We start from the raw sequence: 22,932 nt of genomic DNA, 5'->3' as shown, positions 1-22,932 counted from the left end.
ATAACCCTCCTAGAGTCGATGTCCGAGCCCCCGCTTAAAATCGAATTAGCATAATAAAAACATCTCCGTCAAAATCTGTCTGTTTAAGCTAGAGATTTTAGAGAGCTAGAGATTTTTTGTGCATTGGCTGCATCTCAATCCACCGCATCCACCAATGGCGGCCTTCCGGAGTCTGCGGCGGAAGGTGGCCGAGCCATAGCCGAGTTTGTCAGACCATGAGACATCTCGAAAATCTGTCTTCTCACGAAAACATCTGTAGTGTCTGAACTGTTTGGGCAGCACACTAATATGACACCTCTACGGAAAGATGAGACTCTCACGAACATGTTGGTTGTTTTACTCTAGGACATCCACAAGCCTCACAAGACTCATCTGAATGTAGCCTGGTACCAGTTATAAAAATGAATGGAAGTATATATGGAAGTAGTTTAGTGCCCCCAAACATTTTTGTTAACCTGTTGGGGTGTAGGGGGCAGTATTTTCACGGCCTGATGAAAAACGTACCCAATTTAACCTGTTGGGGCTAGGGGGCAGTATTTGCACGGCCGGATAAAAAACGTACCCGATTTAAACTGGTTACTACTCTTGCCCAGAAACGAGAATATGCATATAATTAGTAGATTTGGATAGAAAACACTCTAACATTTCTAAAACTGTTTGAATGGTGTCTGTGAGTATAACAGAACTCATATGGGAGGCCAAAACCTGAGAAGATTCCATACAGGAAGTGCCCTGTCTGACAATTTGTTGTCCTTCAGTTGCATCTCTATCGAAAATACAGCATCTCTGCTGTAACGTGACATTTTCTAAGGCTTCCATTGGCTCTCAGAAGGCTCCAGAAAGTGTAATGGGGTGTCTGCTGTCTCTGGGCGAAGAACAGCAGGACAATTTGTGAGTGGTCAGCCTGGGAACAGTGACACTGGAGATGCGCGTTCATGAGAATTCTCAATTTTTTTCTTTCAGCCTTTGAATGAATACAACGTCGCCCGGTTGGAATATTATCGCTATTTTACGAGAAAAATAGCATAAAAATGGATTTTAAACAGCGTTTGACATGCTTCGAAGTACGGTAATGGAATATTTAGATTTTTTTTGTCACGAAATGCGCACGCGCGTCACCCTTCGGATAGTGACCTGAACGCACAAACAAAACAGAGGTATTTGGATATAACTATGGATTATTTGGAACCAAAAGAACATTTGTTGTTGAAGTAGAAGTCCTGGGAGTGCATTCTGACGAAGAACAGCAAAGGTAATCCAATTTTTCTAATAGTAATTCTGAGTTTGGTGAGGGCCAAACTTGGTGGGTGTCAAAATAGCTAGCCGTGATGGCCGGGCTATGTACTCAGAATATTGCAAAATGTGCTTCGCCGAAAAGCTATTTTAAAATCTGACACCGCGACTGCATAAAGGAGTTCTGTATCTATAATTCTTAAAATAATTGTTATGTCTTTTGTGAATGTTAATCATGAGTAATTTAGTAAATTCACCGGAAGTTTGCGGTGGGTATGCTAGTTCTGAACATCACATGCTAATGTAAAAAGCTGGTTTTTGATATAAATATGAACTTGATTGAACAAAACGTGCATGTATTGTATAACATTATGTCCTAGGAGTGTCATCTGATGAAGATCATCAAAGGTTAGTGCTGCATTTAGATGTGGTTTGGGTTTTTGTGACATATATGCTTGCTTTGAAAATGGCTGTGTGATTATTTTTGGCAGGGTACTCTCCTGACATAATGTAATGTTTTGCTTTCGCTGTAAAGCCTTTTTGAAATCGGACAATGTGGTTAGATTAACGAGAGTCTTGTCTTTAAAATGGTGTAAAATAGTCATATGTTTGAGAAATTGAAGTTATAGCATTTTTGAGGTATTTGTATTTCGCGCCACGCGATTCCACTGGCTGTTGACTAGGGTGGGACGCAAGCATCCCGCCTTGCCCAGGGAGGTTAACTGAGGATTTAATCTGGTTACTACTCCTGCCCAGAAAGTAGAATATACATATTATTAGTAAACACTCTGAAGTTTCTAAAACTGGTTGAATGGTGTCTGTGAGTATAACAGAACTCATATGGCAGGCAAAAACCTGAGAAAAATCCAAGCAGGAAGTGGAAAGTCTGAGAATTGTAGTTCTTCTTTTGATTCTCTATCGAAACTACAGTGTCTGTGGGGTGACGTTGCACTTCCTAAGGCTTCCATTGGCTGTCAACAGCCTTCAGAAAGTGGTTTGAGCATTCTTCTGTCACTGGGCAGATAATTGGAGCTCAGTTACTGAGTGGACTGCCTGGCAACAAAGGGATTGGATATGCGCAGTCACAAGTGCGCACCGTTCCTTCTTTTTCTTCTTGAATGAATATGCTATTGTCCGGTTGGAATATTATCGCAATTTTACGTAAAAAATACCATAAAGATTGATTTTAAACAGTGTTTGACATGCTTCTAAGTACGGTAATGGAACATTTTGACTTTTCGTCTCTGGTACTGCGCTTGCGCGGTATGCCTTTGCATAGTGACCTGAACGCACAAACAAAATGGAGGTATTTGGACATGAATATGGAGTATTTCGAACAAAAACAACATTTCTTGTGGAAGTAGCAGTCCTGGGAGTGCATTCTGACGAAGATCAGCAAAGGTAAGACACTATTTCTAATACTAATTCTGAGTTTAGGTTGCCGAACTTGGCGGGTGTCTGTATAGCTCGCTGTGATGCCTGAGCTATGTACTCAGAATATTGAAAGATGTGCTTTCGCCGTAAAGCTATTTTAAAATCTGACACAGCGGTTGCACGCAGGAGTAGTCTATCTATAATTCTTTAAATAATTGTTATATATTTTGTTAACATTTATGATTAGTATTTTTGTAAATTGATGTGCACATTCACCGAAGTTTTGGTGGGAATACATTTTCTGAACATCACGCGCAAATGTAAAATGCTGTTTTTGGATATAAATATGAACTTTATTGAACAAAACATACATGTATTGTGTAACATAATGTCCTAGGAGTGTCATCTGATGAAGATCGTCAAAGGTTAGTGCTTCATTTAGCTGTGTTTTGGGTTTTATTGACACATGTCCTTGCTTGGAAAATGGCTGTGTGATTATTTTTGTCTATGTACTCTCCTAACATAATCTAATGTTTTGCTTTTGCTGTAAAGCCTTTTTGAAATCGGACAATGTGGTTACATCAAGGAGAAGTATATCTTTAAATGGTGTAAAATAGTTGTATGTTTGAGAAAGTTGAATTATGACATTTTGTTGTTTTGAATTTGCCGCCCTGATATTTCACTGGCTGTGTCCCACACATAAAAAAAGACATTATCATAATAATTCCTGATCTTTCTTAAATCTCTCAGATATAGGACAGACACTTTAAAACAAACTTCCTTTTGATTTATTTTTTGATGATCTGTTATTCAATGTGTGAACATGTTACTCAATGCGTTTCTATGGGCTAATAGCAGTAAGGCCAAATGTAATGTTTCATTTTTTTATACCTAAAGGGGTCCTAAAATTCTAAATCAAATAGCAAAATGATCCTTAGTATGACCATCTTAAAGCAATTCCATATGTTAGCTTAGTAGAACCCCCCCCCCCGCTTAGACTATGCTACTCCTTGAAATGACATGGAGGCTGCTGACTTAGCCAAACCAACAGATTATCTACTTAATGTAGAATTAATCAATGCTCTCCTATAGATTGCCTGTATTGGCTCGGGGCTGCTTCGTTGGTTCAACTTAACAAGGGAAATTCAACCTTTTCCTGGCATCTGTATGCCATTTAGCCATAAACATCATTTTTTATGTCTCTCTTTTCCTGTGTTATGTGTTCTTCACTGCTGGACATTTCAATGATTAAAATATTTGACTGAGTAAAAAACCTCTGTGGAAGTGTTATACTGTGACCGCATTTTCCAAAGGGCTCATCTGCCATCGCAGTTATCATGATGAAAAGAGCTTTATTTTGAGCCACATTATATTGTATGGCAGCAGACTGAACCGAGGCTGCAATGTCTGTTTCGTGCTCAAGTGGACAATGTCTTGATATGGCTGCCCAGAACTCGCAGTTCTAGCAATTACCTAAAAGGGCATCTGTTTTTGTGAAGACATTCTATTCAGAAATAAATTATGCATGTCAAGATATGATTAAAATACCAGCACACTAACAGGCAGGCCGTCACTATGTCTCTCTCTCTCTCTCTCTCTCTCTCGCTCTCTCTCTCTCTCTCGCTCTCTCTCGCTCTCACTCCCTAGCAGCCATAATGAGACCTTGTGAGGGAGGCTTTCCAGGCCATTGGAAAATTGAGCCATTCTGCCCTGTCTCATTATGGTCTAGATTAGAGTCAGTGGGTCTCCAGCGGCCGCTACACTATGTGCTGTGTGGGGCTTTCTGTCTGGCACACGCATTAAAGTGTGTGTGTGCGTGTGTGTGAGGCGGTCTACAGTCAGTGTTTATCAGGACCCTTTCACTATTTACAGCATGTTAAACTGAGGCATGCTCTGAGTGTCAAACTCTAGCATCCCAGACTTCCTGATTGCCTGTCACGTCACTTTGACTAAAGAGCCCGGCACTGGGCCAAATTGCTGCCTGCCTCACCCTCCGACAGCGGGTTGATTATTTTACGCGGCACAACACACTAAAGGCAAACAGAGCCAGAGCGCTATTCCCTGTACACGTCCCAAATGGCACCCTATTCCCTTTATTGTTAACTACACCCCTATGGGGGGGGGGTCAGCTCCTGCTCAGCCCCGGCAAAGCTCCTCTCTGTCCTGGCACCCCAATGGTGGAACGAGCTTCTCCCTTACGTCAGGACAGCGGAGTCCCTGCCCATCTTCCGAAAAACTTCTAAAAAGACTTCCTCTTCAAAGAGTATCTTCTGAAATAAATCCCTACGGCTTTATCCATTATCCTGTTAGCTCAGACTGGGGATCCTCTCATCACCTCCATGCCATGCTAAAAGCCTCTCTAACCCCTCTCTACCCCCTCCACCCCGCTATAACCGCCTCCCATTGTCCAGCCCCTCGCCACCCCATCAATCTTCCCCATCTGTCAGCCTGTCGTCACGGTCCTGTCAGACCCATCCACAGGTTGAAAACTAGCCTGTTTTCTCTCCAAATGTGAATAATGCATGCTGGGGTGAAAACCTGTGAAGTGATGTGCCAATCTAAATAACTCCATACACTTGTGCCGGGAAATCGAAATAAACAGAGCCGTTGTACCATCTGAATAGATGGGTAGAACTTGACTCATTCCCTGCCAGAGCTCCGAGGTTATGCCTTGAGTGTTCTGCTTGGCTGCCGTTAGTTCCATGGCAAAGGGCAGCTATGTATGTTTTCCAAATGGTCTTGCATGGTGAAGCATCAGGTGCTGAAGGGTGCACATATTGTATATGCATGAGGGTGCTGTTAGGCTTAGTCAGTTCCTGTTTGTGTGATTTATTGCCCCAGAAGCCTTTAGATCTCCTCATAATGCCTTGTGCAAATGGTGGTGGTGGTGGTGGTGGTGGTGGGCCACCGAGGAGAGCTGCCTGACAGTAATGTGGTTCCACGCTGGTAACCTCCGTCTGGGGTCAGCTCAGCGGCTAGTGGGCTGGCTGTGTGGGGCATCGTGGCCATAAAGAGAACAGGAGAGTCTGTTTCTCTGGCGCCAGCCCCACTGGCCAGAGGGAAGCCTCCCCGTTGGGCTCTCTGGACAAACACAGTTTAACGGAGGGGCGGAGTGGGGAGACAGGGGGACGGGGGAGGGGCATTAACGCCGGAGGCAATGACCTGGAGCGACAGCACACCACCTCTTAGCCAGGTCAGGGAGGGAGGCACTCTGATGCCTGCATTTGTGTGGGTCTAAAACCCCTCTCAACACCTTCTTTCACACACCTCCCCGTCTGTCTTGACACATCGCCACACACACACTCACTACCCGCCACCGCTCACACCCACAACCAGCCCAGGCCCCGGCTGCACTACAAACTCTCTGCTGCCTGATGTCATGTTCACTTTCCAGGGGGACTCAAGCACCCTGAGAAATCCTGCAGGCGATAAACCTGGGGCTGCCACTGCAGGATGATGGATTACACCCCATAGAACAGAGCAGCATTCCACGGAGTAGCACTGTCCCCAGAGGGAGAGAGAGAGAGAGAGAGAGAGAGAGAGAGAGAGAGACAGAGAGAGAGAGAGAGAGAGGGAACGTGTGGAACCACAAACAGTTTCCAGGAGAGGTGCAGTAGTACACCACACGGGGAAAAAAGTGAAAGAGGCATCTGCTGGATAACCTCCAAGAAGAGATGCTATCAGCCTTTGTGACTGAAACAAAACACCTAACAAAACAAAATAAGAGAAGGCATTAAGAACACAAAGCCCATAGAGTTCAGATTTCTCTTTCAGCCTTCGTCTCATCTCCACAGCGAAGACAAGACCAAAGGTGTTTACATTCCTGCTAGCTTGAAGGGCCTTCTGCGGTCGTCTCTGGTGGAGATAGTGGCGCCCTGGCTCCCTGCCTGCCTGTGAGCACGTATACCCCCCCCCCAACCCAATCTAATACTTAAAACACTGGAAGCATTCGAGTCTGAATGGACAGCGTAAGTTGTTTTAGGGTGGAGAGGAGGGAGAAAGAAGATGGTATATGATAGAGTATATCTATCTGCACGGTCTGTATGCGGGCATCTGGGAGAATCAATAACAGGAGAGAAGTGAGATGGCGTGAGTGAGTGTGTGAAACCAGGTAGCACAAGGATCAGCACCCTCTGAACACCTCGGCTCAGAGACATTAGCTAGTTAATGAGACCTGCAGATGTGAGAGGTTCTTCGAGCCCCCGCGCTTAGACCTACAGATGTGAGAGGCTCTTCGGCCCCCGTGCTTAGACCTGCAGATGTGAGAGGCTCTTCGGGCCCACGTGCTTAGACCTGCAGATGTGAGAGGCTCTTCGGGCCCCCGCGCTTAGACCTGCAGATGTGAGAGGCTCTTTCGAGCCCCCGCATTTAGACCTGCAGATGTGAGAGGTTCTTCGGGCCCCCGCGCTTAGACCTGCAGATGTGATAGGCTCTTCGAGCCCCCGCGCTTAGACCTGCAGATGTGAGAGGCTCTTCGGGCCCCCGCGCTTAGACCTGCAGATGTGAGAGGCTCTTCGGGCCCCCGCATCTAGACCTGCAGATGTGAGAGGCTCTTCAGGCCCCCGTGCTTAGACCTGCAGATGTGAGAGGCTCTTCGAGCCCCCGCGCTTAGACCTGCAGATGTGAGAGGCTCTTCGGGCCCCCGCGCTTAGACCTGCAGATGTGAGAGGCTCTTCGGGCCCCTGCGCTTAGACCTGCAGATGTGAGAGGCTCTTCGAGCCCCCGCGCTTAGACCTGCAGATGTGAGAGGCTCTTCGGGCCACCGCGCTTAGACCTGCAGATGTGAGAGGCTCTTTCGGGCCCCTGTATCTAGACCTGCAGATGTGAGAGGCTCTTTCAGGACCCCATGTCTAGACCTGCAGATGTGAGAGGCTCTTTCGGGCCCCCGCGTCTAGACCTGCAGGGGACATTTGCATAGCGGCCAGGGTTAATGGCAGAAAGGCACGTTTCACCCAGAGCAGGAATTTCTCCGGTAGGTGAGGGGCTTCCGGGGCGATGTAGGTCTGGGGGCGGGGCTGACACAGGAAGTACAGAACTAGAAGAGACTTCCAGGGCGCATGGCAACACACTCATCACAGATCCATCCATGCCCCCGGCCTGTCATGCATTACATCAGCAGTGGGTCGGGCCGTTGTGGTGGATTTATGCATTGGTGGACACTAGTGGACATCCAGGTCCCACATCCAGCCCGCAGGGAGAGAGACTGACAGACAGACAGACCTGCCCTAATGAATAGCAGAGGCTGCTGGGATTGATCTGCAGTGTTCTGACCGTGGATTGCGGAAGGGAGGAGGACTTAGTAACCGTGCTTAGAACCAAACCTAATTAAATCCAATCATCGATCGGCTGATCCATTGAACAAATTAGTCGGACTCACGAACCTGTCCGCCCCTGCTGCGTGCGCTTAATGTGCAAGCATTTCAATCTGCCAGAGCCTGGGCTCATTCCTCGGGTAGCTCTGTGTTGTCAGTGCCAGTAGTCAAGGTTACGTGTGTGTGTGTGTGTGTGTGTGTGTGTGTGTGTGTGTGTGTGTGTGTGTGTGTGTGTGTGTGTGTGTGTGTGTGTGTGTGTGTGTGCGCGTGTGTACGGTGCAGCTGTGCTCAGAGAGACATAAACACACCCTGCAGAGGACCTGTTCATTTGTTCTTGTTTTAAGTGTAGCAGATCCCACCCAGCTGCTGGTGCTATGGTGTTGTGGCAGCAGGAGAGGCGGGAGAGTATTGACAAAGCACCTCAGTGTAGGAGTGCTGATCTAGGATCAAGTCCCACTGTATTATTCATTCTGATCTAAAAAAAGGCAAAACTGACCCTAGATCAGTACTTTTCCCCAGAGAGGTTTTGTGGATATGGAACTGGTATGTTGCACTGTTATCCAGTCCTGAGACAATTCTCTCTCAACTCTCAGCTCCCAGTTGTAGTTCATTTATCCCACCTAACCTGGAGGGAAGCACTGCAGAAACTCATCTAATGCCGGAGTGATTAGGGAGCATGCCCGCACGCCCACACTCATACAAACACACACTTATGCACACACACACACACACACACTCTTGTATGATGCTCTCAAAGGGTCTCGCGACTCTGTTGGACTTCCTCCAATTACACCTATCCTGTGTCTGTCAGTAAACCTGAGCACTTTGGCCAATTAAGTCTAATTTATGCAAATGAACTCGTGCCTCTGAGGTTTCTTCCAGTTGCAACATAATACCTGATCACATCTATACTGCACTGTGTTTAGAGCTGGGCTGTCCGTCTAATGCCAACACTGCTAATTGTGATTCAGGCCAAGCCCTGGTACTCTCTCCCTCTGTGTGTGTGTGTGTGTGCGTGTGTGCGTGCGTGTATGTGTGTAAGCCCACGGCGTTTGTAGAGCTGAGCCGTCTGCTCTTTAACAGTTCATGGCCGGTTTCCCAAAAGCATCTTAAGGCTAAGTTCATTATTAGAACCATAAACCCGGGGCCCAGTTCAGACGTCATGTGAAGAGGTATGTTCATTTGAACTAGACGGACGGACAGCTTTCAAACGGCTTGATAGCCCGTCCGCTCACAGTCTTTATTATCTGTGATTTTCAAAGCCCTCTGTGATGTGTATTTGAAGAACTGTAGGCTCATGAAAATGCCCCACTTTATGACAAAGGATATTAAAAAGGAGAGAGAGAGAGAGAGAGAGAGAGAGAGAGAGAGAGAGAGAGAGAGAGAGAGAGAGAGAGAGAGAGAGAGAGAGAGAGAGAGAGGGGGATTTTAGCATCTTGAAAAAGTTTTGTCCAGAAACACATCTGAGTGACGAGGCGCTTTTTTTTTTATAGGAAAATTAACACTTTGAATCAAACCCAGTTTAGTCTCTGAGCAGAATCTGAAATGTCATATTTTAAAAAAACTGACGCTGCCTTTCAAGCTGAATGGTAAATACAATAATAAGCCAACTATGCATAGGCCTACAGACAATACAATTTGTTCAATACCGGCTGTGACAGCCTGTACGCCTGTGGTGACATTCATGGGTTGCTACTTGAATTCTTCTCCACGATTCTTCCCCCTGGAGAGTTTTGATTGCTCGGGGCGGGGGAGTCTTGGATCAATTTATTCATGCTAAGAGCTCTTACTGACACAGCATCACTAACTGGTGCTGATGTCCACCTGCAGCAATTAAGATGCAAGGAACCATTTCAACTTTGATGCAGACAACTTGTTGAAGTGGTTCTCCCCATGCCAAACAATGTTTCTCTGTGATGAGAAATATGTAGAGAGAAGGAATCCATCATGGGGCCTGCTAGCTATTTGATTCATGTGTACCAGTGATGGTTTCATGGCCTCTGAGGGAGGAGAGTGAAAGGCAGACTGGATTAAAGGAGGTTCTGCCCAGTTTAATATCAGCCTCCCCCCCCCCCCATCGTCACTGCACTATTTCACATTGATTCAATCAACGTGCTTTAGTTTGAACCCTTTAATATAAAACAATCCGCATGCTTTACTGGGAAACTCCCTCTACTACTCTCCCTCCCCCTATAAAAAGTGGCCCCAAGACATGATACAGTACCCATTTTTCTCTCTTCCCGTTTATCAAAAAAGCGTAAAAGGTAAATGCTTATTGCCGTCGAGGCATCAAGGGGGAGTGTCATAATGAAGTTTCTCTGACGCAAAACAGAGAAATGTATCATCGGCTCACAATGTGTGTGACATGCCTTAAGTATTTCAGAAGATAATATGGAATGTGGGAGAGCGAAAGGGGGGAGGGAGAGAGAGGGAGGGAATCTTGCATTCAGGCCACAAATATGTTGCAAAGATGTATTCCATAATTACCCCACCAAATGAGCCCCCTTTCCTTCTGAATGTGTTTTTTGAGGTTGCTCATGGCTTTGGCAGCTGGGTCTGCATGACATTAAGGAGTGTAGCTTCTTTCGGCGTGCTCTCAAAACACGTTTGTTTAATTAAGCTCCAGGGTATTAGTCTATGGCATTATTTTCCATCTTTAAATGCAGCTCACAGGGATACGCATTAGCTGGTCTTGTAGAGCAGATTCATTGTTTGGCACAGAGGGAAACTAAACAAAAGAGGAATACAGTACAAAGGGAGGGAAAAAATAAGCTATGAGGCCTACTAACAAAACACAAGCAGCGTCAGAAACACATGTAGAGAGCCTTTGCCTGTTTAGTTGAATCTTTTACGCTCATTAGAATTGAGTTACCCGTCTCCTTTAAGTTGGTGGCAGCTCAGTTGCCACTAGTTTAAATGTTACAGAGCACTTTATTTTAACAGTGCACTGAAAGGCATGGGGAACCCATTAAGATCTCTTCTGCAGACAGTGACAACACTGCTCCGCTACACCTGTGTGTCACATCAGAGGTTCATTCAGTCAACAGAGCTTGAGCCCCCTAGTGGGAGAGAACAGGGACCAGAAGTAAGACAAAACCAACAGTGCTGGCCCCATAGGAACCATGAAGGAGGAGGAAGGAGAGGGAGAGGGAGGAGGGGGAGGGAGGGAGGGAGGGAGGGAGGGAGGGAGGGAGGGAGGGAGGGAGGGAGGGAGGGAGGGAGGGAGGGAGGGAGGGAGGGAGGGAGGGAGGGAGGGAGAAGGGAGGAGGAGGAGGTGGAGAGAGGAGGAGTGTATTTCCATTTTCATCCATCCAGTAAGTCCCTTGTGAAAACCACTCTTGCAGTCCTCCAGCCCGCCGGCCAGCCACGGGTCTGGATCTCCAGATGTGCACTCTGTGCCCCGGCTCGCTCTGCCCTGGTGGCCTTCGACAGGCGGGATGAAAATGTTTATTTGAAGCCGTCTGGTTCTCATCAAGCATAGCACTGTCCGAGAGGAGGCTCTCATCTTGACCATGTTCAACCAACACATTCCCCTGTGGACACCTTGTTCCTCCTACCTCCTCTGGTGGGGATCCATGGAGAAGGAGGGAGAAGATATATGTCATCACCACACAGAGAGGCTAGCCTCTAGATGTCTAACAACACAATGTAACAACTTAATTACACCGCCCACTAACACTTTGACTGACCACAAGTCCACCACCAGGTTGTAATGGTCAGCTAAGCTGTGCATGCTGTGTCGCTGGATTCATTTACAGACTGCCGCCCACAACACAAACACACACTGGGGGCTGGATTCATTTACAGACTGCCTCCCACAACACAAACACACACTGGGGGCTGGATTAATTTACAGACTGCCGCCCACAACACAAACACACACTGGGGGCTGGATTCACTTACAGACTGCCTCCCACAACACAAAAACACACACTGGGGGCTGGATTCACTTACAGACTGCCTCCCACAACACAAAAACACACACTGGGGGCTGGATTCACTTACAGACTGCTGCCCACAACACAAACACACACTGGGGGCTGGATTCATTTACAGACTGCCTCTCACAACACAAACACACACTGGGGGCTGGATTCATTTACAGACTGCCTCCCACAACACAAACACACACTGGGGGCTGGATTCATTTACAGACTGCCTCTCACAACACAAACACACACTGGGGGCTGGATTCATTTACAGACTGCCTCTCACATCACAAAACACACACTGGGGGCTGGATTCATTTACAGACTGCCTCCCACAACACAAACACACACTTTGGGCTGGATTCATTTACAGACTGCCTCCCACAACACAAACACACACACTTTGGGCTGGATTCATTTACAGACTCCCTCCCACAACACAAAACACACACTAGGGGCTGGATTCATTTACATACTCCCTCCCACAACACAAACACACACACTTTGGGCTGGATTCATTTACAGACTCCCTCCCACAACACAAAACACACACTAGGGGCTGGATTAATTCACAGACTGCCTCCCACAACCCAAACACACACACTTTGGGCTGTTTGTTTGAGTTTTTGCTCACCAAATAACATTCCATCTCTGATTGTATTCACTAAGCCTGTTGCAACCAAATTAGAACCAATGATAAGTGATTACATTAAGTCAGAGGATTTGCAATTGTGCACACGATGTGTACGCGGTGGAAGGAATGGAACGGATCTCGTTTTAAGATGTTCTCTCTAACTGCCAATAGGACTGTGGGTGCAGGAATGCGTTCCATTAGGGACGTGCTTATGAGAGGAAACAAAGGCACTAGTACCACTCGGAGCTGCAGTCATTTGCCAATCATTTTACATCCCTCCTTCCCTGTACCCTCTCCTCCTCTGGCCTACCGACGACCACCATAATCACACTGACATTTCATTTGTCCACGATACTTTATTAAGACCTAGTTCCGAGGGAAGCGAGGGAGGGACCTCTCTATGATGTGTTCTCCATCGACAGTACATGCGAGTTACAATGTTACAGCTCTGTTTACAGTGTAGGGCCTAGGAAGTGAGTCTTAGCAAAATGCTTGTAATCTCCCCCAATACTAATGTAACCCATTAGTCCAAGTCAAATGTTATCCTGTTTTCTTTTGTCTCTTAGTAATCAGGTCAAATCGTTATCCTTTATGGTATGAATGTGTGATGCAAGGCACAAATGAATTAGGTTTTAATTTTGAGGAAGGACACCTCCCAATCCACCCACAAAGGGTGAAATGTAAAAGTGTCCATGGTAAGAAAATTAAGAGCTACGGCGTTCCATGAAGACCTGGTTGGGTGAAAGCGGAAGCTCCTGAGGCCCAACCTGGTTCAGAACAGAGACCAGGGGCGCAACTTTGGTTTTAGAAGGAGGGGGGGACATATATATAATTTTTTTATCCAGTCGGATAAACCCTCCTAACAGCCGGACCATGCCCACTCGGAGGGCATGGTCCGCATGGTCCTAAAAGCACACCGTTGCCTTGTTTTGTAACACAAAACTTTGCAAAAATGCAATTTCAGAATGTCCCCCCCATCCTTAGTGATAGTTGCGCCCTTGCCAGAGACCAATGTCCCCTCACCACTGAGACCACTGGGGATAATTTGTCTTGGACCCTACAGTTATTAGGGTCCTACTATACTCTTGAACCCTACAGTTCATGAGGGTCCTACTCTACTCTCAAACCCTACAGTTCTTTAGGGTCCTACTCTACTCTTGAACACTACTCTTCTCATCCATTCCAGTGCCCTGTACTTTATAAATGGGTCTAGTCAAGGGGGACCTCTCCCTCTTTTACAGAGATGAAGTACATGATAGTCAAGTAGTTGGATAACCTGGAGGATGATGGGAAAGCCATGCAAGGACTGTAAAGTAATGTTTTATAAACTTTCTTTATTTTATTCAAACTTTTTGTGGCATAAAGTCAAATAAATCATGAACCCGAGGCTCATCCTTTGTAATTTTGCACTCCGGCACATAAAAAAAACAGTCCCACGTGGAGGTGAAGGGAGTGAGCAGGAACGCAGGCCTGCCCAGCCTCTTTGAGCGAAACTCATCAAACTGTCCCTCTTTGAATTATCGCACCAAAACAGTGGAAAACGCAGGAAAAGGGGTTCTGCTTATCCTCAGGCCTTCAGAGTCAGACGAGTTTTTAATAACATTATCAACGTGGCTGAGTCATACCTCTGACAACACCTCCTCTAACTGGTTCTGACGTGGTGCTGGCTGGCTGGCAGAGCGAGAGAGAGAGAGAGAGAGAGAGAGAGAGAGAGAGAGAGAGAGAGAGAGAGAGCATCTGCTACGTCGGTCTGCCAATGCAGCACAGCATCGTGCTGTGGAATAAGATCATGCGCCAATGATTACGCCTTTTACGACAGCCTAATCTAAATGTGTAACGTCTCACTCGCTGCATCTCAGATAGCTGAGCATATTGTCAATAGGGGAGCTGGTTGGTGACAATGTATATCCTCACATAATTAATACTCTTTTCCCTATGTTTACTTTTCTATTGGAAGGAGACTGGGAGAGTGAATTTGTTGGTGTCAGAGTCGGGAGTGGGCCTGGGCCCTGGAAACATCTGTGAGCCATTATATCGGAGAAATCTCCAACCGGCTGGCAGGTTCATTAAGAAGCGAAAGGTAATTAAGGTGTCGGAAGCCAATTAAGGCGGGTTGTGCTGGGTTTCTGTCTTTCCTCAACCTCCAAGGTCCCACGGGATACAATGGGCCCTGCCAACGGGGTCCGGAGTTGTGGAGTCACACTGTGAAACAGCTGAAAATGCCATGAGCATGGCTCTGAGTCAAGACACACAGTCATCACGTCCTACCATTATCACTTCTAGCACCTGGTGGTGACTCTATGACGTCCTCCAACACCACAGTTAAACACTGCAGAAACAATAATGATGAAAGTCTTCAGCAACTAGAAGTACAGAAAACAATTGAAGTATGGGGAGGTAGAGTCAGGCTGGGTGGGGCAGGGGGTGGAGATGGAGAATGAGGCCCATGCATGGTGAAGGCCAGTAAGCTAGCTACAGCACATCTGTGAGTCATCCCCTGTGGCCAGTTGGCTCCGTCACACAGGGAGAGAGAGAGAGAGAGAGAGAGAGCGAGAGAGAGCTCTTGTCTCCGGGAGGAAATCCATGGCATTTGCACCCGCGCTTCCCAAATATTTATCCAGACAGCTCATTTGAATTCACTAGGGCCCGAGGGACATGCATGTGGCACCGAGGGGGCGAGGGGGGAGAACGGGGCAAGGCGAGGCAGGCGAAGAGGCCGGGGTCGGGGTGCGTGAGAGGGACGACCAGAGGGGCGCCTCTGAAGTGGGGCAGCGACAGCCGGCACGGGATGTCAAATCCCGGGGACCTCGATGCCACTCCGTTTCAGTGGGAAAACAAATCAACAGCGATAAAAGGAAAGAAAACAACATCCCGGCTAGCGAAGCAAAGGCAAGAATGTCTCTGACCTGAGCTGGGAGGCGTAATGCTTTCCAGCAGCTGCTTTTTTGGGGGCCCTCAATTAACTTCTGGTCCTTTGTACAGTGCTATACAGATGTGGTGCAGTGTAGTGCCTGGAGATGCAAAGAGAGAGAGAGAGAGAGAGAGAGAGAGAGAGAGAGAGAGAGAGAGAGAGAGAGAGAGAGAGAGGCTGGAATAAAAGGAATGACTGCAAATGTGCCTGAAACCTCCCGAGGACACAGCCATTTGGTGTCAACCAGATCCAGTTGACATTTGGTGAACATGAAATTCACAGGGTAACAAGCTCTCACTGCTCCACTGCTTTCCCTAAGCTCCCGATACCGGAGGACGAATTAAAACTCTTCTCAGAGAGGAAACTTTTTCCATTACGAATATGCAATGCATGATGGTTTGTATCACTGCCTGACTGTTATATCTGTTATGGAAAAAACAGTGCATCAGTGTGATAAGTAGAGGATCAGTGCAGGCAGCTTCCCATGGAGGCTCATTATGCCAGGAACTGTATCCAGCAGTGCATTTAACAGTAGCACAACGGTCAGCCTGCATGATTAGAGCCTTATTACTGTACGAGGCAGGCAGCAGCCCCCGATCTATCATCATGTGGTGGAGGGAAGTGAATAGAGAGAGAGAGAGAGAGAGAGAGAGAGAGAGAGAGAGTGTGAGAGATAAAAGCCTCCTCTAAATGGTTAACAGCACCACACACCAGCACCATGAGGAGACATGGACGAGTTGTGCTGTGAGTGAAGCTAGTGATGTGTGCTGTGCTGTATGCTAGAGCACTGTGGCCCTCACAGGCACTGACTTGATCCACTGGGTACTAGCGCAGAGAGAATAGTATACACATGGACTTTTCAGGCTAAACCTATAGGAAACCTGCTCTGCTCTAATGACACCAAAATAACTGTGTTATGTCGGAGAGGAGATCGAAACCAAACAGGAAGCGTTTGACAACGTGGGCCGGACTGGCAGGCGGACGGGAGAGGCGGACGGAGGGTGACCCACAACAGAGTAAGCAGATTGGGGAGTATTTACCTTGGCCCACTGCCCTGAAGCTCCACAAGCCTCACAGACTCTCAGCACAGCGGCCGTCCGGCCCCTAGATCAACTTCTCCTTCCTTCTGGGTAATCTTCATAAATTTGATGGCGGTGGGGGTGATTACGCTCACCCATGGTGCTCAGACATCAGGCCCCCATCCGGCCCTTTCCACCCCCCTCTCCGCCCCTCTCCCAGGGGCACCTGGCTGAGGCATGGCACTGTTTCTCTGCCCTAACCCAGACACCCCAGGGTGTGCGGAGAATAGGAAAAGAAAAACATGGCAGCCAATGAGGGAGAAGTGCTCTGTAAGCAACTGGGGAGTGGAAGCGGCACGCCAGTCAAGGCTCATTAAAGGAATACATTTCTCCTTTTAGGGCCAGAGCCGCTGAGCAAAATAAACAAGCACAGAGGGCTAAACCTGTTCATCTGATGAAGTCGCCTGATAAACCTGCCTGTGATTGGCTGAGAGGCCTGATTTAGAGGAGCACCCCCCCTCTCTGCCCCCCCCCCCCCCCTTATCGGAACCATCACCCTGCCTGACTGGGAGACATGGAGGTCCACCACTCCACTCATAACTTAGCTATTCCTTTCTCCCCTCTGGGCATTCTCATCCATGATTAATCTCTGATGCCATAGCTTATGTATGAAAGTCCTGACAGGTAGTCTGGTCCACCTGGCTCCCATGGCACTCTGCTGAGAGAGTGGGGTCCCATGGAGACTGGAGAGACTGGCGAGAGAGAGAGAGAGAGAGAGAGAGAGAGACTGCCTGAGGCTTCCACTGCCTATAAACAACAACAATAGGCATTATTTTAGTGTTTCTGTTCCTCAGCAATCAGCATTCATGAAAGGTTTTTACACAGAGCTACTCTCGTTAGGACGGCTTCCATGTTGCTTTGATTTATTCATAAAGTGCATACTGTGAAAGTAATCACTTTTGAGGTGACTGCAAGGAGTCTGCCAGGAAAACCCAAAACTGTAAAACGTGTCAAGAAATTACCGGTAATCTTTTCTTCCTGCCCCCACCGACTCAACAAGCCAAGTGGCACGGTTTTATCAATACATTTCACATCAAAGCAAGCCTCTTGCCACATTCTGATACGCATAGCAGAGAATTAATGACCTGTAAATTATGCTAACTTAGTAGCAAACAAATGGACAGCCTCATTTGCAGAGCTAATTGTCCCAAATGGAAATTTCCACAGCTTTTTTCACTACAAACAGCTTTATTTGTCTTTGGTATAAAAAAAAAACGATGGACAAGTGTTTGATTTCAAATTGAAACTATGCGTTTGATAAATCAACCAACCGCCTTGGTTATTTCAGTAGATTAGTGATTATTGACACTGATTGAATCTGATCTGAAAGCAGGCCAGCATTTGTTTTTTTTTGTTGCTGTATTTTCTCTGTAATCCAGTAGAGTGAGTGATTCAGTGGCCTGCTCCATTGTGTTGTGATATGTTGCGATAGAATAGGAGGCGCTGACTGTATTCCCTTCATTCCCTTCGTGTGGCTGCATTCCCTGGTTGCCATGCTGTTTGAATTAGCGCTGACGTCAGCACTACATCGATGGGCCCTTCTCCTCCTCATTAGGCCAGCTCCAAAGGTAAATACACCCATTTTAAGAGAGAAGGTGGCTTCAATAAATCAAGCCCAAACCTAAACACACCCACCCATTCCAGACGTACTATTCAAGGCCATAACTGATTATTCAGACCAGAGGAGGTATCCGTTTCCTCTTTGATAACAATCTCTCTAAAATGTGCATTAGAAGTCACCGTAATCTAATTTCCCAGTCAGAATTTCAACAATATATACAGTACCGTCATAATTCCCAAGCTGAACCATGTATCCTATCTGATATATCATATTTCATCCGTGTTTGTGGATGCGTTCTGCTACATTAAGTGCAGTAAACAAAGTGTATTGGTGCATAGGTAGTAGTCATTAGTGGTCATTAGTTGTGCATCTGTCTGTACCACCGGCACTGTGCAGAGAGAGACGGCCACCTGGAGAATAATCAGTAGGGACAGAGCTCTAATTGGCTGTCTGATTGTCTTATAGAGCAGAACATTGTGGCTTCCTCTCTGGGCTCTCTTCCCCTGCCTGGATGGTGCATGGCAGTGACAGTTGAGGCACTAGAAGGGAGAAGCCTTCTCTCCCTGACAGCTGAAGAAATGTGGTGGGAATCTGGCCATTGTGTGGATCATGAATGTCTCTGGGGGCTGGTTTTGATGAGCACTTGATGAGCACTCCCCAGTGCCTAGACTCAAGAGGGGAGATGAAGGGGTGGGTGGGTGGTGGTGGGGGGGGGGGGGGTCTGTGAAGGCAACGAGAGAGCCAGGCAAACAAACGAACGACACGATCTTCAATCATCTTTAATCGTCGACGTGCCATCGGGTTTCATCTTGAACGACTCCAGCGTAACAAGACAGGACCGGGGCAATGTGGTGCGGAGGGAGAGGACGGGATGGGATGGAGGGGAGGGGGGAGGGGGGCTGGGTGACTTCCATGAAAGGGACCCAATGTTCACAGTTCTGCACCAGGCAAAATGAATGCTTGCTTCTCTGGGGGGACCAGTTGAAACAGGCTAACTAACAATGCCCCCCCCGTTCCAGTCCCACACACGCGGAGCCCAGAGTCGGGCTGGCCGTAAACGCAGTGAGACACAGGCAATTTCTTCAGGACAGTAAATCAGGGCCTTGACTTGCATGTCTCTCCCAGCCTCTCTGAGCAGCCATCTAGTGTTTCAGCTCCAGAGGAAGGAGAACCGCGTCTCCGAGGTGAAGGGCCTTTTAATTGCGGAGGTTTAATTGAACACAGCCTGTTATTGATTTAAAGATGTTTACACAGAACTGCTCTTTGTTTGCACGAGCGATGTCTAGCAATTAATCCCCCCCCAAAAAAATGTAGATGCTTGGAATAGGGGAGGAGAGAGAAGGGGAGAGGGAAGGGGATGTGAGGGGGCTGTCAGGAGAAGGAGGAAGGCAGTTTGTTCATTGAGGTAGAGCGATCTGCAATCAAGGCCACTGGCAATTACCTTGTGGAGAAACTACAGGCCCGGCTTTTATCACGCTTGTTCTGCTGCTGCTTCGCAATCACAGCATACTGGCTGACAGGATGTGTCAGAAAAATAAAAGGCGAGATTGCTACACAGGCGAGATCAAGACTGCCAATAGACTGTCTTGTCTTGTGCTGCACATCCTCCAAGTCAATTGCCGGTGTGTTCTCCTGGGGAGACAGGACAAACACGTCTTCATGTGATTCCACTTTCCTTCAGGTCAGCGGTGAGAGGGTTCATCGGTGTCAATTGTAGAATGCCGATGGAAATAAAAATGAAGAAAACACAACACACCTTGTAAGAACCCGGAGAGGGACATATCCTCTGTGTCTTTGATCTATGTTATCTGGCAAAGGGATTCCATGTTGTGAGAGAGACTCTGGTCTCCAGCTCCATAAATCAAATCCACCCAGCTTCCATCACGTGAAAGGGGAATGGGCTGTAGGTCCACAGAGGAGCGTGGCTCCTCCATTTTCTCAAGCTGCTAGCCAACACCTGCTCTTAATCACCATCAATAGGAATGGTTGGGAGTGGTGACGTGTTAATATTTATGTGAGAGAGACCCCCCCCCTCGCCCTTTTTCACGCCATAACTAATCTCAGGGTCAGGATGAAACAAGACAGGAATGATGATGGATACGTCATTCAGGGTTTACTTGATGCGCCAATAGAAGAGGAGAGCCTTTATTCACGCTAGTATTGCTGCACTCTCTCGCTCTTTCCAACCTTTTTCTCTTACTTTGGACCCCCCCCCTTTTGACAGGCCAGGCTGATCAGGAACTTTTGTGGTGGTTTGGGAATGTGGGACACTGGTGGCGTGGTACGTGATTCAGGCTCATCCGCAACATTGTGTGGAAGTGTTGCGATGAAAGCTTGCATCAAAACCATCAAACGGATCTCAAATGGGAATAAATTGGGGCGTTTGGGAGAGGAATGCAAATCAATAAAGCCACTGCGAAAGCACAAAGCTTTGAAGCTTGGTTTGGCAAACTTGTTCTCCATGGGGATTGAGTATACTGGGAAATAATATATTATTTTGTCTTTTTCACCCATTTTTGATTAATTCATGGCCTAAAGTAGTAATTCGATTTTTGTAATACTACTTAGTGGATGCTATAGCGGTAAGACAAATAAGTAGCCATAGTTTTTCCTGAAAGCTGGAAAACAGATCCAATCTAATCGAGAGAATAGAACGTGTAATTCAGCATGGCAAAGATAGCTTAATGTGAGATCAGGGGAATGCGACCTAGTAAAGTAAGCAAAGACAGGAAGAGAAAGAGCTGTAGCTCATTCTGAACAGACTACTTTTCCACACAAAGGTAATGATAAAGCCGTGCGTCATCGTCTCGGAAAACTCTCTTCGGCTTTTTCAACATGTGCTAGCTATTGCCAGATTCTGTTATCTTTGTTAATTCCATGTGTCAGATAACATTGCTTAATCATGATGATGTTCATGAGAAGCAGAGGTGAATAAAAGAAAGAAAGGCAGACAGAAAGAAAGGGGTATGAAGGGATGGCGGATGAAGGGCGGTTCTGCAGTGTTTGAATCATGCTGAAACCTAGCCACAGCTGTTCTGTATGGTACACAAAATGAGAACCGCCTGCCCAATCAAAATGCATGAGCGCTTCACTTTCTCAATACCTCCCAGCCTCGAAATATTTGTATTATTACTTTTCCCTTCTCACTCTTCTCCTGTGCTCTGAAATACGGCAACAACGAGGAGAATACGTCACCGCTCGCTCTGCAGTACCTCTCTCCTGAGCAGTGGATTACAGATCGCCCTGCATGGTCTGCATTAGTTCCAGTCGTTTTGAAATGATCAGCATGCATTATCAGCACCAGACCTCTTGTGAAGTGTTATGGGATGAGGAACGGAAGAGTCCTGGAGGACTGGGAGGCAGGCAGCACGTCAGCCCCAGCCCCAGCCCCATCCCCATCCCCAGCCACATCCCAGCCCACCCCATCACATCACAGAGCCTGGCTGTTTACTTAGTATCTAATTTGCCCCAATCCAGCATGAAGGGGGACTAATTTGGACTGGATTGCTTTTTAAGTATGGACAGGGGTGGGGCTTGGAGGGGTTGGATTGCATTCGTTCCTGGTTGGGCAGGCAGATACTGGATTTCACAGTTGGGATGAAGCGAGAGGGATTGGAGCCATGGGTCATTGTTGGTGCTGGACACTACACTGTCCTGTCTGTCCACCATAGAAGAAAAAATAAATGGGTTTGTTCTACTGCTGGAGCCACATCTGGATCCCAGCTGTTTCAACTGTGTGTGTACTTGGCAAATTCAGACACTACTCCACACTCCTTCACTCCCCCACACACACCACCTCACACTCCCTAGAGGAGGAGCAAGAGCAGGCCTGAGGTGGGCTGGTAGTGATGGAGGAGGCAGGACAAGCGGATTGCCTGGGTAGAGTTATCAGAAGTGACATGGCCAGTAAACCTTGGAGCTCTCTCAATTAAGCGTGAGGCAGGGGATCAGAGCTCTCTGGTTACCCACTCTGGCCACTGGACCAGGGGGATGAGCATGCACAGTAGCCCAACCAACAGGTTAGAGGAGAGGGGAGAAGGGGAGATGGGAGAGGGGGTTCGAGGGGGTTCAGACCCCCAGAACAAGTCTACATTAGAGCTGACATTAGTGGGGCTACCGGTGTGTGACAGGAGTTTGAAGATCTAAAGGGCAGAGGTTACAGACACGGGACGGACAGACTCTCAGACACTAATACAATGTAGGGGTGTATTATGTTAGAAAGGGGGTGCTATAGAGCGGATGGGAGAGCCAGAGAGATCCTGACACCGTAATAATGTATGCCAAATCCTCAGGTTATCCTCATACCCCTGCCTCCTCCTCCGTCCCCCTCCCATGATCCCGAGGGCACCACATCATTTGAAAATGTGTTGTTTTTGGCAGCGCTCCCAAACACATGTTACTCACTACGTGGGTGATGTGGCTTGTACGTTTTTCATTCAACTGGGCAACAGAGTGCTCTTTTCTCTATTAAACCCAAAGCTATCAAGGTTATCTCTATTCTAAAAAAAAAAATGATCCCAGGCTTAATAGTTTAAAATCACCAACTGTGAGCCAAGTGCAGCAATTGACACATTCATGAAGGCTTGATAACGTGTACGATTATGGTACGCTGGGGAGAGCCGAGTGGGGCTACGAGCAGGCCAAGTCGCTCAACAGTGTAGCTTGTCTTAATGGCATATTCATTTTTTTTAAACGCTTTTCAAAATGGTATCAATTACATTTTCTAGTACTTATTCCCAGCAGGTCAGATCAGCACTTCAGCACTCTCTCTCTCTCTCTCGCCACGCTGACTTGGCCATGGACGTCCACTGAGACATTCATGTAAAGCTATGTCTCTATTTAAGTAGAGAGCTTTCGTACTGAGATGACTCTTTATCTGTTATTCTGTGGATGAGGCTT

At 47.2% G+C, this 22,932-nt stretch overlaps 1 protein-coding gene across 2 annotated transcripts in view; it reads right to left on the bottom strand.

The window, feature by feature from the left end:
- The window catches only part of LOC106604933 (slit homolog 3 protein), a 199,708-nt gene that overhangs the window by 100,227 nt on the left and 76,549 nt on the right, over positions 1–22,932 (bottom strand). The gene's annotated exons all lie outside the window — the stretch shown is intronic.

The sequence above is a fragment of the Salmo salar genome, chromosome ssa05 (genome assembly GCF_905237065.1).
Source record: "Salmo salar chromosome ssa05, Ssal_v3.1, whole genome shotgun sequence".
Lineage (NCBI taxonomy): Eukaryota > Metazoa > Chordata > Actinopteri > Salmoniformes > Salmonidae > Salmo > Salmo salar.
The sequence above is the reverse complement of the archived record's forward strand: the minus strand, read 5'-3'. Positions and strand labels throughout refer to the sequence as shown.